Source organism: Plectropomus leopardus, chromosome 12, assembly GCF_008729295.1.
Source record: "Plectropomus leopardus isolate mb chromosome 12, YSFRI_Pleo_2.0, whole genome shotgun sequence".
Lineage (NCBI taxonomy): Eukaryota > Metazoa > Chordata > Actinopteri > Perciformes > Serranidae > Plectropomus > Plectropomus leopardus.
This window is the reverse complement of record NC_056474.1, coordinates 9765172-9778769: the sequence shown is the minus strand read 5'-3', so window position 1 is coordinate 9778769 and position 13598 is coordinate 9765172. Positions and strand designations below refer to the sequence as shown.

The window sequence follows — 13598 nt, the reverse complement described above, 5'->3', positions numbered from 1 at the left end:
TGGCAGTGTTTGTTGTAAATGTCAAGCCCCAGCAATAACGCACATTATTAAGGAATATGGCAGAGACATTTTCTATAAGACAAGATGTTTTCTCAACTGATTTGTGGTCTCATCTGGATTTAAAGCAAAGGTTCTGACCTTTATGTTAGAGTAAAACAAAATGAGCCGTAAATGCATCAGTTAACTCCCAGACTGCAAAACGTGATTGAATCAACAGTGAGGTATTGTCAGGCAGAAACACTGAATCCATATTGCCGACACAAATCAAAATTGAAACCACTCATGTTTACTGTTGAATAAATGTTATTTTTTCATCCATGACGTCTCCTTTGTCATTTCCCTCTAAAAAATGTTTCCTCACTACATAGAAATCATTTCTTTGCCATCTAAAACTAAGGTCTCCAGATTTTGGAAATGACAAACAGGGACATTTCCAGTTTGACTGTCAATATCAATAACATGTCTATATTAATATCTATGCACAAAAAAAAAGGACAAATCAGGTTTTATTTGACAAAGTAACTGTTGTACTGTAAAAACTATAGTGTGGGCCAACTAATAAATTGGGTAATATATGTATACTTTATTTTATATTTATTTCAGCCTATAATAAAACTTTCATCTAGATTTTTTCTTCTATTTCTCTGTTTATATTCCAGTCTAATTTAATTTCTAATATGTGTATGTCGCATTCCAGGAAGATACTCAAAGTGACTATAAAGAGATACAAAAACAGGCAAAACAACCACAAATGACCAAAAAAATAAAATAAATAATAACAATAATCACATACAAAACATATATATAAAACATATATAAATGTTTGGGTTTTTTTTTTTTTTTTTTTAAAGGCAACACTACTAGGGAGAAGTGGTGGGACCTTTTACAAGTGCATTTACCCAGGGACCCACTGTTTCATAATTCGCATATGAATGTATGACGTGAGTGCGCTAAAAAATGACAATTGCGTGAGTCTCACTTTCAACTGGGAGTTGGCAGCCCGGCAGTTAAAAACAATGACATTTCTGGGGACAGCTCCAGCTGGGGAAAGGCCCCAAAAACAGGACAGTCCCCGGAAAATGGGGACATCTGGTCACTCTATACAAAACCAAACAAATCGCATGCATCACAGAGAAGAGCTGCTTTATTCAAAACAAGTCTGTCTTACAATCCCCTGAAATGATTGTTCCCATAAACTTTTACATTTTTTGATTAAAATTATTTTTTTGTGTTAAAAACTTGACCCAAATAACAATTTAATGGCATTTAACTGCTGAAGAAACACTGATTCTAATCAGATTTTTCAACCTTTCTGACCTCAACTCAGTGTTGGATTAACAAATTTTGCTATCTCCAGACATGATTTCCTCTTCACAGCTGCTTCACAACCCCTTTAACCACTGCTTTCTGCATCCCTGGACATAGCGCTGCAGGCAGCACCCTCTTAATCCGGTTTCCTTCTGTGAAATGTTCCTGAAAATGTACACTGCTGACATTTTCTCAAAAGGAATATGGGGAAAAGCAACAGGGTGGCCTGGATGTTGAACAGCCCCATCTGTATCTGGAAGGTCAGATTAGATTGTACATTGACCGCAACAATCCACCCCTCAAAGTGTTCATGACAAAAGCGGTAGGGCTTTATTTATTTCTGTCATGAAGCAAAAACAGGTTGTTAAAGAGTGTTTTTCCTTGAATAAACAGTATCAGTTTCACTTGTTGTTTATAGTCCCAGCTTGTATTCCTGTGGTTATATCCACTGTGTGGTCACTAATCGGACATGACAAAGTTAGAACACAGACAAAAACGACATTTTATTCCCAGCATTTACTTACACCTTATATGTTGTCAGCTTTTGAACATTGTGTTTGAGAGTGGCGTGGTACTTCAGGTGTGGTTTTCCAGTCATGGAAACATTTTCCATTCTAATAGGTCACATTGACTGGCTCGCTGTTTGCCCTGGGATCACTTTTGGGCAATGACAAATGTGACTGTATTGAAAATGACCATATTTATTTTTAACAGAGCGTGACGAGAAAAGTGGAAATGAAAACAGAGAAATCCAAGCACAGTGCTAAAACTGAAACGTAGATCAGCGCACAAATCATCAGGATTTTCTACGCTGTCAGATATGAGTTTTCATGCTGTGTTGACCCAACGCTGCGGCAAAATGCAATATGTATCTGCACAATGAAACACAAACTAACGTGTGTGCAGTGCAGTGTGCCCGGAGGTACAGCTAAAAAAACTCCCGGCCTTATTTTTTTGGTTCAGTGATGCAGAGCAAACAGTACAAATTAAAGACAGACGTCCACCCAGAGCAGCTGACTCCCCGGCTTTAGTTGTATTTGTCAGTTTCAGACATAAATTTACATGTCTGGATGTAAAGAAATCAAATTCTGCTCTCAGGTTAACAAGTAATGGGAAAAATATTTGTCAAAAGGCAGTTTAGACCGAACATGACACAAAGAGACAGAAAGAGTGCAAAGGTTAAATGCACACACAGATATGCATAATTATACTTAGAAAAAATGTACTGCATCCATTTAATGTATGAAACAAAAGCAGTGTGAAAATGTCCTGAGGATATAACTATTTCATTCTGTCTTTTCTGTAACTGAAAATCTGGTGCCGTCTATCCTATGTATTATTTATTTGTTAAACATGCACTTTTTAAATAGCGATAAACTAGCATTTTTGAGGGACAATAAACTAAGAAAATCTTTTAAAAAGTGGATGATTGCATATTAATTTTTGTTTTTGGGCATCTAGAAATCTAGGTTAAATCTGTTAAATCCAACAGTGAAAAACTATTAGAACAGTCATTAACTGTAAGTTGCTTTCTGTTTGTTACTTTACAAAATCCAATTGTACATGAAGTATTCTAATCTTAAATTTTGTTGAATATTCACACAATAACGTAAAAAATATTAGTGTACAGTATAAGTCCAGCATTCAAACTCTTACTTAAGAGTGCAAAAGTATCAGCAAAATGTACTTAAAGAGTCCAAAGTAAAAGTATTCATAGTGTTCAAAAGTGTTCATAATAGCTCCTGTTGAAGTGATATTATCATATTATTGGATTATTACTGTTGCACACAGCATTTTAGTGATTTAGCTGGTTGAGGTGTTTTAAGATCAGTTTGGTTGAGTAAAAAGTGCAATGTATGCCTCTAAAATGCAGCAGAGTAGAAGAATAAAGTAGAAAAATGAAAGTACCTTAAATGTGCACTTACAACTAAAGAGCTTGAGTAAATGTTTACGTTTGTTCAGTGGAATACTTCTAAAGTCAGTGATGGAGGAAGTTTTAAGTTCCTTTACTAAGTCAAAATACACAGAAAATTCATTAAATAAACACCACAAATACTCAAAACTGCTAAAAAAAAAAAAGAAAACTGAAAATGACTCACATTTTTATCAGAATAGTTGCCAATTAATTTTTTAGTCAATCAGCTATTTAATTAATCAACTAACTGGACTCCCTGGACTTTTCCGTTATTTTTTTATTTATTTTATTTTTAAATCTAAATCTACTAATTTCTTGCAAATTGTGGAACATTTCTCAACAAGTTGCTCATTGCCTCTTTTCCCATGTTTTTGAAAGAAATCGCTCAAATTTGCTCACGGTTCCAAGTTTTAAATACCTGTTCAAGGCGTCTGAAAGCAGCACAAGAAAAGTTACATCGCTCCAGGTTTCAAAGGGTTAAGCTATCAGATAAATGCACTAAGGTAAAAAGTGCAATATTTCCCGATGCTATTTACTCGTACTATTTACGAGTTAAAGTATAAAGTGGCATGAGAAGAAAAAACTTAAGTAAAGTATTTCAAATGTGTACCCAAGTACAGCAATAGAGTAAATGTAATTAGTTACATTCCACCACTGTGTACAGTTACTATAGTATTGCACACCAAGTAGTATGGAGTTTTGCAGCTGGCTGCTACAAATGAAATAAGAACCATTTACAGCAGCAAAGCAAAGTTTTGCTCCCTTTAAGCCCTCTCTGGTTCTTGTTTATAATCTAAAATAAGCAGCTATGGAACTTCTAAATCTGCATGCTGAGACAAGGAGTAATTTGGGAACAAAGACTTGTATACATTGTCTCTGGTGCAAGTGCGTAATTTCGTGAGCTCAAAATGAAACTGCAAATACCGAGCCGTCGTGGATTTGCAGCACACAAAACCATAATACCTCAATCCATCAATATTTTCACTACTTTCAGCCCTGAAATAAGGATGTCCAGTCTGGGAGCTGAATAAGGTTACAGAATGAAGACGTTTATGGCTTTGCACAGTAAACAACCACAGATGGAACAACATTCGACCGCAGGCGAACAAGGATAGATACTACCTGTTTGCTGTGCTAACTATGCCAATGTAGAATATTCCACTGAACGCTCCTGAGACGTTGACACTATTTTCATCTGAATAACCGGCTGGTTTTACTTTAGGTGAACGCTGAACAAACGGGAAACCAGAAACAGTGAGTCTGGATGGTGACTGCTCTTAAAGGACAAGTGTCATTATCATCACTGCATTCTGCAATGTTGTGATTGCAATATTCACAGCTTGAATAGAAATACCAAGCTCTTATTATGCTCAATTTTTACATTACATTTTTTGTCATAAGGGTCACTTTAACTTCAGTCAGTGAAATGCCAGTGACAATTTGCTTTTATACATCGGTTTTTTGGCTTCTTTCTACAATTCTGGTGCATGGAGGTGGCGTTCTGACACATTAAAAACAGATATCTTAACCTTTACAGCTCAGTTTGAGCCGGCGTGAAACATTAAACTAATATGAGGCACAGAGTTTCGGGGTCTATTTTCTTTCTCAAAAACTGGGGAAATTTCCTCCTTCATCTGCAGACGCCAGCTTCGCAGAGACATAGAAGAGTATCATTTACCATTTTAAGAAGAGAATCCTGGGTAATAAGTGTGCCCCCTGATTATTTCTGAAAACTATTCCTCCTCCACTGGCCAGAGTCCAAACCTCCAAAGTAAACACAACTCTCACAGGGAGAAACATGGACATTCTTATTTACTGCATTTCATTCAAAACACAGTAATCTTTTTGTCAAAGGCTTTTTGCGCGTGTGCCAAAATGAAAATTAGAAAAATACACACCATATAAATATGTGTGTTTTCATCACTGGACGCTAGAATACAAACTCCACTTGAATAAACCACAAGTTTCTATTTGTCTTCGCAAACTGCGGCTTGATGACTTCAACTGCAGCTCTCTGCTAGGATATAAGACCAATATTGAGAGAACTGTATTTAGGCTGGTGTGTCAAGACTGTGTTGAACCACTACGCCTAAATACTGACGGTAGAGAGTAAAGGTACATTTACAGTTTTAGTTCTAATTCCAGCATTTGGTTTCCATATTATTTTAGTAACCTAATGCTAAGTTATGTTTAAGTTTAGCTCGTCTGGTGCCACAGATGTCTTCAGTGTTCATTTGTTGATTTTTAAATATTTTGTCGCAAAGGCTAAAAAAAAAGAGTGTTAAAAAAATATCTTGCATCAAAAATGGAGTCATGTGGACAGACGCCATGCATACATTGAGCGGAGACACTGGGTTTCCGGTACATTACCAACAGTCTTGATTGTGGACAGCTTGCGCTTTTTCTTTCTCTTTTTTCAAGAAAGTTGTGGTTGACCAAAGTCATTTCCTGAAATGCCCTGCAGTGAATAAGAGAGCGCAATGCTGGGGCTTGTGAGGTAGACTTTCATTAGAAAGCACAAAGTAAAAAAAAAGCTGAGTGTCCAAAATGTTCCAATGATCCGCAAAAGTACCACTGAGTTCAATGTAGTGTAATTATCTATTGTGCATCAACAATGGAGTCAAAGTACAGCCCTATGATCTCTTGGTTGTATTTTAGTGCGTGAAAGAGAAGCCTTAATGCAAAAAAACTACACCACTTAACAAAACTCCAAGTTCAAAGAACAAAACTCATATTTAACTGAATGTTCTGACAACCATAACTTGTGTATTTCTGGGCAAGACTGCTGCTTCAAATGGTTGTGACCTTTGCATTGACCTCCACAAAAGACAATTTCAAAGAAAATTTCTCCGTCAAGATTAAAATGTTATCGTGGTGCAGATTCTCAAAATCACAAACAGCATATTTCCACACAAGGGAAACACATAAAATACCTGCTGGTATAGAAAACTGCTTTCAGATATATTTACTATCGCTGAATAATTGAAAAGATAAAGATAAAATTCAAACAAAAAAGAAAAAAAGAGCTGGCGATTTTAAGGATTGTTTTTACTTTTAGTATTACATGACAGCAATATGAAAGCGCACTTTTTTCATTTTTATGCAACTGACTGACTGAGTCTTAACAATGCAATGACTATACTAACCAGTCCTTCAAGGATTTCCCTATGAATTAAGCCAGATTGCAATTTTGTGAGATCATCACAATTACCTGCAAATTTGACTTCTTAAAATGTGTAAAATCTTGTTTAATTTTAACACCGCACACAGCGTATTTATCACATGCTATGTGGTAAATATTGAATGTTCAGAAAAATAAGCTCCAAATCCAGCATAATCACAACTATGTTTGCAATTTGCACTTGCCCCCATGATTTCAATACAAAAAACTGCCAATGAACACTGCAACAATCATTACCATAACAAAAAACAGGCATCTCAGGCCGCAACATTTCCCAAAACAGCCCGCAAAATCCCTGAGACTGATTACTTTCACCAATATTTTTGGATGATTATGAGTGGGATTTTTTGTTTATTTTTTGACATAACAAACAAACAAAAACAAAAACAAAAAGAAGGGCTGGGTAAAAGAATTTTTTTTTTTTTTGATCAAGTACCTCGACATCTATATGCAACAATATTGTAGGGCTGACTACAGATGCTTCAACCAAATATTAATGTAATGAGATTTTGATAATTAATCATCTGTAATGTATAATTACTTGGTTGTAGAGGCAAATAACAGCATAGACAGAGCAGTCTGGAATTCAGAAAACTGCATCACTTTACTGTAACGAGCCTTTAAAACCAGGAAAAGACAACAATGCAATGAAATCCAAAAACTATCAATATCAATTAAATATCAATTAAATATTGATATATTGCCCAGTTCTACTATAAAGTAACAACAAATATGCACGAATAAGCTAAACTGTGGTCATTCATAGGAAATCCTCAAGACTCTCAAATAAAGACATTTTGCAATTTGCAAAAGAATCCAACTGTGACCTACTTGACAGGCAAGATTCGACCAATTAGCAAACAACAGAAACTTTGTGTTGATTGGTTGAAGTGTTTGATTCAGCAGAGTAGCCAAAGTGTGGCACTGTGGGAAAGGTTGTAGGATTTTCAAAACTGATTAAAAAGGTTTCTTTATGTTAGGAACATGGGAACAACTGAAAGGCGAGCTTGATGGTGGCACTTGAGGACCACTACAAGTCCAAAAGCTGGCTCAGCTCAGTCAGTCACTGGCTGAGAGCCAAAACAACAGTTGGGATTTAGACAGCCTCTCCATCTTCATCTCCAGCATGAAAAAAAAAAAAACATTTTGCAACCGACAGCAGAAAATCTGAGGTGCATTGCAGCTGAAAAAATGTCACTGAACAGTAATGAAGATAAAATGAGATTTAATTTATCTCAGTACTAAAGACAGGTTTTAATGTTCCAGTATACAATTACTGCCCTCTTTACCAATCATCATCTTCAGTTTGCATAACAATAGTCTGATCATTTCACATATACAGGTTTGTGTATTCTATTGCAATATAATGTAATCATATTTATTTTACATAATTTCAGTATTGATAGGTGCCTTTTAGGAACTGTTCCTTTGTAATCAGAGGGGCATTGTTTTTTAGTTTTGTTTTTTCAGGATGTTGACCTATGTTACAAATATTTTCCTCTGAGCCTCCCTGACTACAGGGAAAGGTATGACCCTCCCTTAACCACAAGCAACCTTTTTTTCTAATATTCACACAAAATGTAGCTATTAGAGACAATGCAATAAGCAAACAGCACTGGAGTGTGAGTTATCACCAAAACAAACAGCTAATTTCTTAAGCAAAATCCAAATCCCATCATCACACAAGCTGTGTGTGAACTTCAGCAGAATACGGATGCATAACAGCCACCCGTCCTACCACACAAAACTAACAAATTCAATAAGCTTACCCATCAAACACATGCACGCATGCATGCTGCATGCATCACAGCTCGCATGCAGTCGGCATTAGCAACATGTGCACAACAACATTTTCTCAAATGAATTGAACACAACAGTGGCAACAGCAGCTGGCCAGAAAAATATCAGTAACTTTGCATGACAAACATAATTGGATCTGAAATGTGTGAGTTAAAAGTTAATAACAAACCCTGAAGATGTTTTTTTCACAATTGTCATACATGCAGAGGTGCAACTTTTAATGTTTTTTTTTTTTTTTTTTACATGATGTGGTTAGTGCAAACACTTTATTGTTGTTAAAATTTTAAATGAGACATGGAAAAAAGTGTTAAGGATTAAATATCACTATAGTAGGAGCTATTTGTTGTTAGTATTTAGTCGTTGTTTGCTAATCATAAGTTATAGTGTTTTGATCATTCTAGATGTTTGCTTTATTCATATTAGATTTTGAGTGTGGTTTCTTCAGTTTTTTTTAGATTGTTTTAAATATTTTGTTTTGCATATTGTTTTTTTCTCATAGTTAGTATTTTGTTTTGTTTTTTTGTTTTGTTTGTGATATGGGTAATTTGTGGTACACCATTTAGATAGCTAGGCATGTATTAGACCAGAATGCACCTGGGTAAGTTAAAATGTTTTTTTTTTAATTAATTAATTAATTCATTCATTCATTCTTATTTTTTTTTTTTTATCAGAGAGTCAGTGGGTCAGGGTTTTGTTTTATTTTTAATCAGGTGTTATTTCTATTGTTATTTTATTTTTGTTTTTGTACTTTGTTTGCTTTTCTAAGTTTAATTTTTATCTTAATGACAGATGGCCACAACAAGTATTTTAAACTCAGATTTGGTTATATTTTCTGATGGAAGCATTTGCCATGTGAGTATGATATATGTTTGATTTTGGTGATTTTTAAAGAAATTTTTTTCACTTGCACATTTTTGGGGCTCAAATGCTATTTAAAATAAATTCAAAATTTAAAGTTGTATGTCCCGCCTCTCCACTAAAATAAAAAAAGAGTAGTCCCTCCCTGGTGCATAAAGAATATTTGAAATGCCTCCCTTGATTTGCACCACCTCCACTCTCATAAATAAAGAACAGCCCCTTACAGACATATGTTATATGTCATATGTTAAGTGTGATTTACAATATCTGGGAATGTGTTTTCAGAGGTAACTGGTTTTCATTTCTGGGTAAAGTTCACATGATTTTGAAAATACTAGATGATTATTCAACCAGCTTTTAAATTGTTTATACATGTGAGCTGTATCTACACACACTCACACTGTTATACCTCAGTGTTTTTAATGTCAACACAACATCTCTGATCACAACTCTGTTACTATTTTATCTGGAAACACAAACCATATTAACTTTCTCCCTCATTTCAGAGTCTCCCAATAATGCCTCTCTCTGTTAGCTGATCCGTCAGTGAGGATGAGATTTTTAGGTAAATGGCTGCATAAAGTGAGACTTTCCTTTCCAGATCACACTTCGTCACATGAATGATAAATAATATACAGATAATATTTACTCTGGTCACTGTAAAGCGCCTCTATTATGGGAATACAGTCGAATGTTTGTTTTATGTACTTGTTTTGGTCATTTGCCATTCTTTACACCGTAGGCTAACATTCACTTCCTTGTTGTTGGCATATATTCAAAATTTGATCCCAGGGGCTTTTGGACTTTCCTGTGCGTTTTTTTTTCGGCAAAATAGGGGGGTCTAGAAAATTATAACTCTGCTGAATCTTGTTTTTAATGGCCTGTCCGCTATCTGGAAAAAACATGAATATGTTACTTTTGACATATTGCACCGCATGAATGTTTTAGCGGATGAGGTTCCTGGATATTATAAACTCTATGAGTCAGTGCCACTCCTCTTCAACTGTGCAATTTGCATTTGATGATAAAAACCACAAACCACAAGACTGGTTGTCCTTTGGAAATGCTTGCAGACCACATTCTGACTTAAAGCAGCATTTAGTTCCTAATTATACCCTGCTCTGGTCGTAAGCTTGAAGAACAGCACTTTTGTCCTTGATGGAAACATTGTGTGAGCTCAGAGAGGCAGCATACATCTCACGCTGTGATGGTGTTGTTGTCCCAAATTAAAAAGGGCTATTTTTGTGTTAAATGTGATTTAATGCACAAGTATGAGCCCCTCCTCCAATAAAGCAATGCAAATGAAGCATTTTCATTTTCATCAAAAGCTTAAAAACTACTAATGCCTATGCGGCAATGGCATGCACTGGACATTTCATAATATCTTAATGGATGTCACAAAAGTGTCAACTAATAATACTTGTGGCAGCAGGAAAATGGGTTACAATACACGTCATTTTTATATATAGATTATTAGGATTTGGAGTTAAAAATATAGATTCTAAAGTGGATTTTTAATCCTAAGAGCTTTTTTCTCTAAATGTAACAGATTGTGTACTTTTACTACACACACTGCATTAATAGCATATGATACCCTCTCAGTCACAGCCTGTAACCGCCACAGTAATCCTCTCAATCACAGCTGAGGTTAAAACATGAGATGATATCAGTACTCATATTAGCATTCAAAATGCATCATTTGTTCATTTTCATTAGTGAGAAAAACTTGACATCACCCATTATATGTGGAGAAATAGACACATTTCTTAGTATTACCTGCAATAATAAATGAAGTGTCAAGTTTGTGGGTTAATCTAATTAGATACCAACACACTGCTGTGACCTACTGTCCTGAAAATGAAACAGGTGAGGCCGCAGAAAGTAGGCCTCTACAATATTTATTAGGATTGACAGCAGCTACTTTCTAATGGACTCATCCATATTTAATTGTGACTTACAAAAATTCATACTGCTGCAAGAAAAAGAAAAAAAAACAGAAAAGCCTTGAAATGTCTGAAAGCTTTCCACAGGTAATTTCTATTTACACAAAAGCTTCATAAATCAATGATGGGCTTTGTGGTTCAGGTGGCATATCTACTGTGCAAAGGTTTATGTCTGTCTATTCACACTGGCGTCTTTGCAGCTGCCACAAATGTTTCTCTGCCTCTAATTCACATAATTTGCAGAACCCTATTCCAGTATTGGGGCCCTTAAATTCACTGTCAGTGTTGTAATTATTTGCCTGCAGAGAGTTTTTCAATTCATATTCCACTTTTTTTCACATCACAAAGTGGAATTGTCAATGCAGATAAATACTTTCACAAGTGTTTACTACCATCAAGCCACCATCAGTATTCACAGCATGTGAACTACAGACATACTGTCAACAATGGGAATATTTTACACCCATGTGAAAGTTTACACAGAGGAGCAAAATTACCAATTGAACATAGTGAACTTATTACTGTAAGTTTCACTGTTCTTGGGCACTTTATTTTATTAACTGATGGTTTACACACAGCAGTTCACAAACAGTTTAGGTCTGCTTGAAATGGAAATACACTGTTTGTTTTAACCCCTTGAAATCTGGATCGATATTCATTTCCTTGTGCTATATTGAGATGCCTTTTACAAACTGTTCATCTGTTTGAAACCTTTTGGTTTGATTTCTTTCATGGGAAAAAGGCAATGACTGGCTGGGCAAGAAATGTCCTACAAATTGCAAGAAATTAGTGACACAAAATGACAAGGAAATTACCTACATAATAAGGCTTAAAGGCTTAATAAGGGGAGATATTAGAAAATTATTATTTTTACACATGGAAAATTGTCCCAGAAATTATATTTATAACTACAATAATTTTATATTTAAAGTTGTGTTACAGCAAATATGACTGAACAAGACATTTTAAGATATTTCCCTTGGGATTTGGAAAAAACATTTTTCACTATTTTTACATTTATTACAATAAATGATTAACTTTTTAGTTGAAAAATTAATCTGCAAATTCATCAATAATGATGATAATAAATAACAATAATGAAAAACAATAATAATGAAATAATCACTCAGTCATTCTGATAGATCTTCTGCTTTTAAGTGGGAAGCTCAACTAGTGATTTTGACCACACAAAAAACTAAAATCAATGAACCAGAAAACTATGTGGAAATGCCCATCCAAGAGTCAACAAAACATACCAAGAAAATCAGTTACACAACGGGAGCTCATCATGTGCAAAGAAATTGACCAGTAGAGCTGAGCACAATGAAACACACCTTGAAGCCAGAAACCAACCAAATGTGACAACGCCAGTCCATTTGAGCTTTGGGACCTGATGAAAATAATTTCTGCGTCAAGTACGTTGTGTCATTACCAGTGAGAGCAGAGCACAACATTGCCATCAGTGCTGTGGACGTGATTGAACATGAGTGCGGGAGAACAAAAAGGTGACACATGTAGAGGGCAACACTCAAAGGAATCAGACCATCATCCACCAGGGCAGCAAGCACCCCGCTATCTGCTAAGAATGCTGTTTGTAGAAAACCGCTAATTGTGACTGCCTTTCCCACAAAGCCTCTAAATTGTAGACAAATTCGGCATTGTTTAATCACCCCAAGGTGCCCCCCATTGCCTACTAATATTCCAACCCTCGGATTTGCTTATTGAAGTGGCTGCTGATTGAAGTGCTTTTCAGAATAGCCATTCTTGCCAAAAGACAATTAAATATAAAAAAAGCACAGAATAGGAATCACACTCCAGTTAATGAACTGACAATCATTATTATCAAATGAATTATTAATCCAATAAATTAAATCTATTCCAATTTATTTTTAGTACAAGATTAATCACAAGATGAATATTTTTACAGAGCAAACAACTTTCTTGAAGCATAGAAATTAATAAAACATGATGGTAACATTATGACCTTCAAAATGATATTTAAAATTTACATATGTTGCGTCCTTCCCTAAAGCAGTGCTTTAAGGGTTAACATAAATAACACGCACCATAATTTCCAGTCTGACTTCCAGGAAAAAGCATTCACACGACATAAAGGAATTCCATTCAAACACAAGCTATAGAAAAAAAATGATTGTAGACATCGTTGTGCACTCTACAATTAATGTTAAAATCATAGAAAGAGATAAAAAGCCTCTACAAAGCCATTAAATGATGTGTTGAGCCATTAATGGATCGACTACAGAGTGACACATGTACACTACATTATGGCTGCATTTACAAGATTTAATACATGCCCGAGACACTAACGTTAATGTGCACTTCTGAGGATAAGGATGCTCAGACTGTCTGGTGAGTGAAGAAAATATAAGCACACATGGGCTACACTGTTCACGGTGTGCTCCAACTGAGAGGCCTGTAACTGGCCTGTCAGCATGAGCTTTCCACTTTCCACTTACTACAGGGTCACTGGTGCTGAGGTCTTTGAACCGTGTTTTTATTTGACTGAAAATGGCTTGAACTGGGTAAAAGGCAGAGTCTGTAGCAAAAGGCAAACAGTGATGAGAACAGTGCA

At 35.5% G+C, this 13598-nt stretch overlaps 1 protein-coding gene across 1 annotated transcript in view; it reads right to left on the bottom strand.

Moving 5' to 3' along the window:
• The window catches only part of pth1r (parathyroid hormone 1 receptor), a 61553-nt gene that overhangs the window by 31272 nt on the left and 16683 nt on the right, over positions 1-13598 (bottom strand). The window lies entirely within an intron of this gene.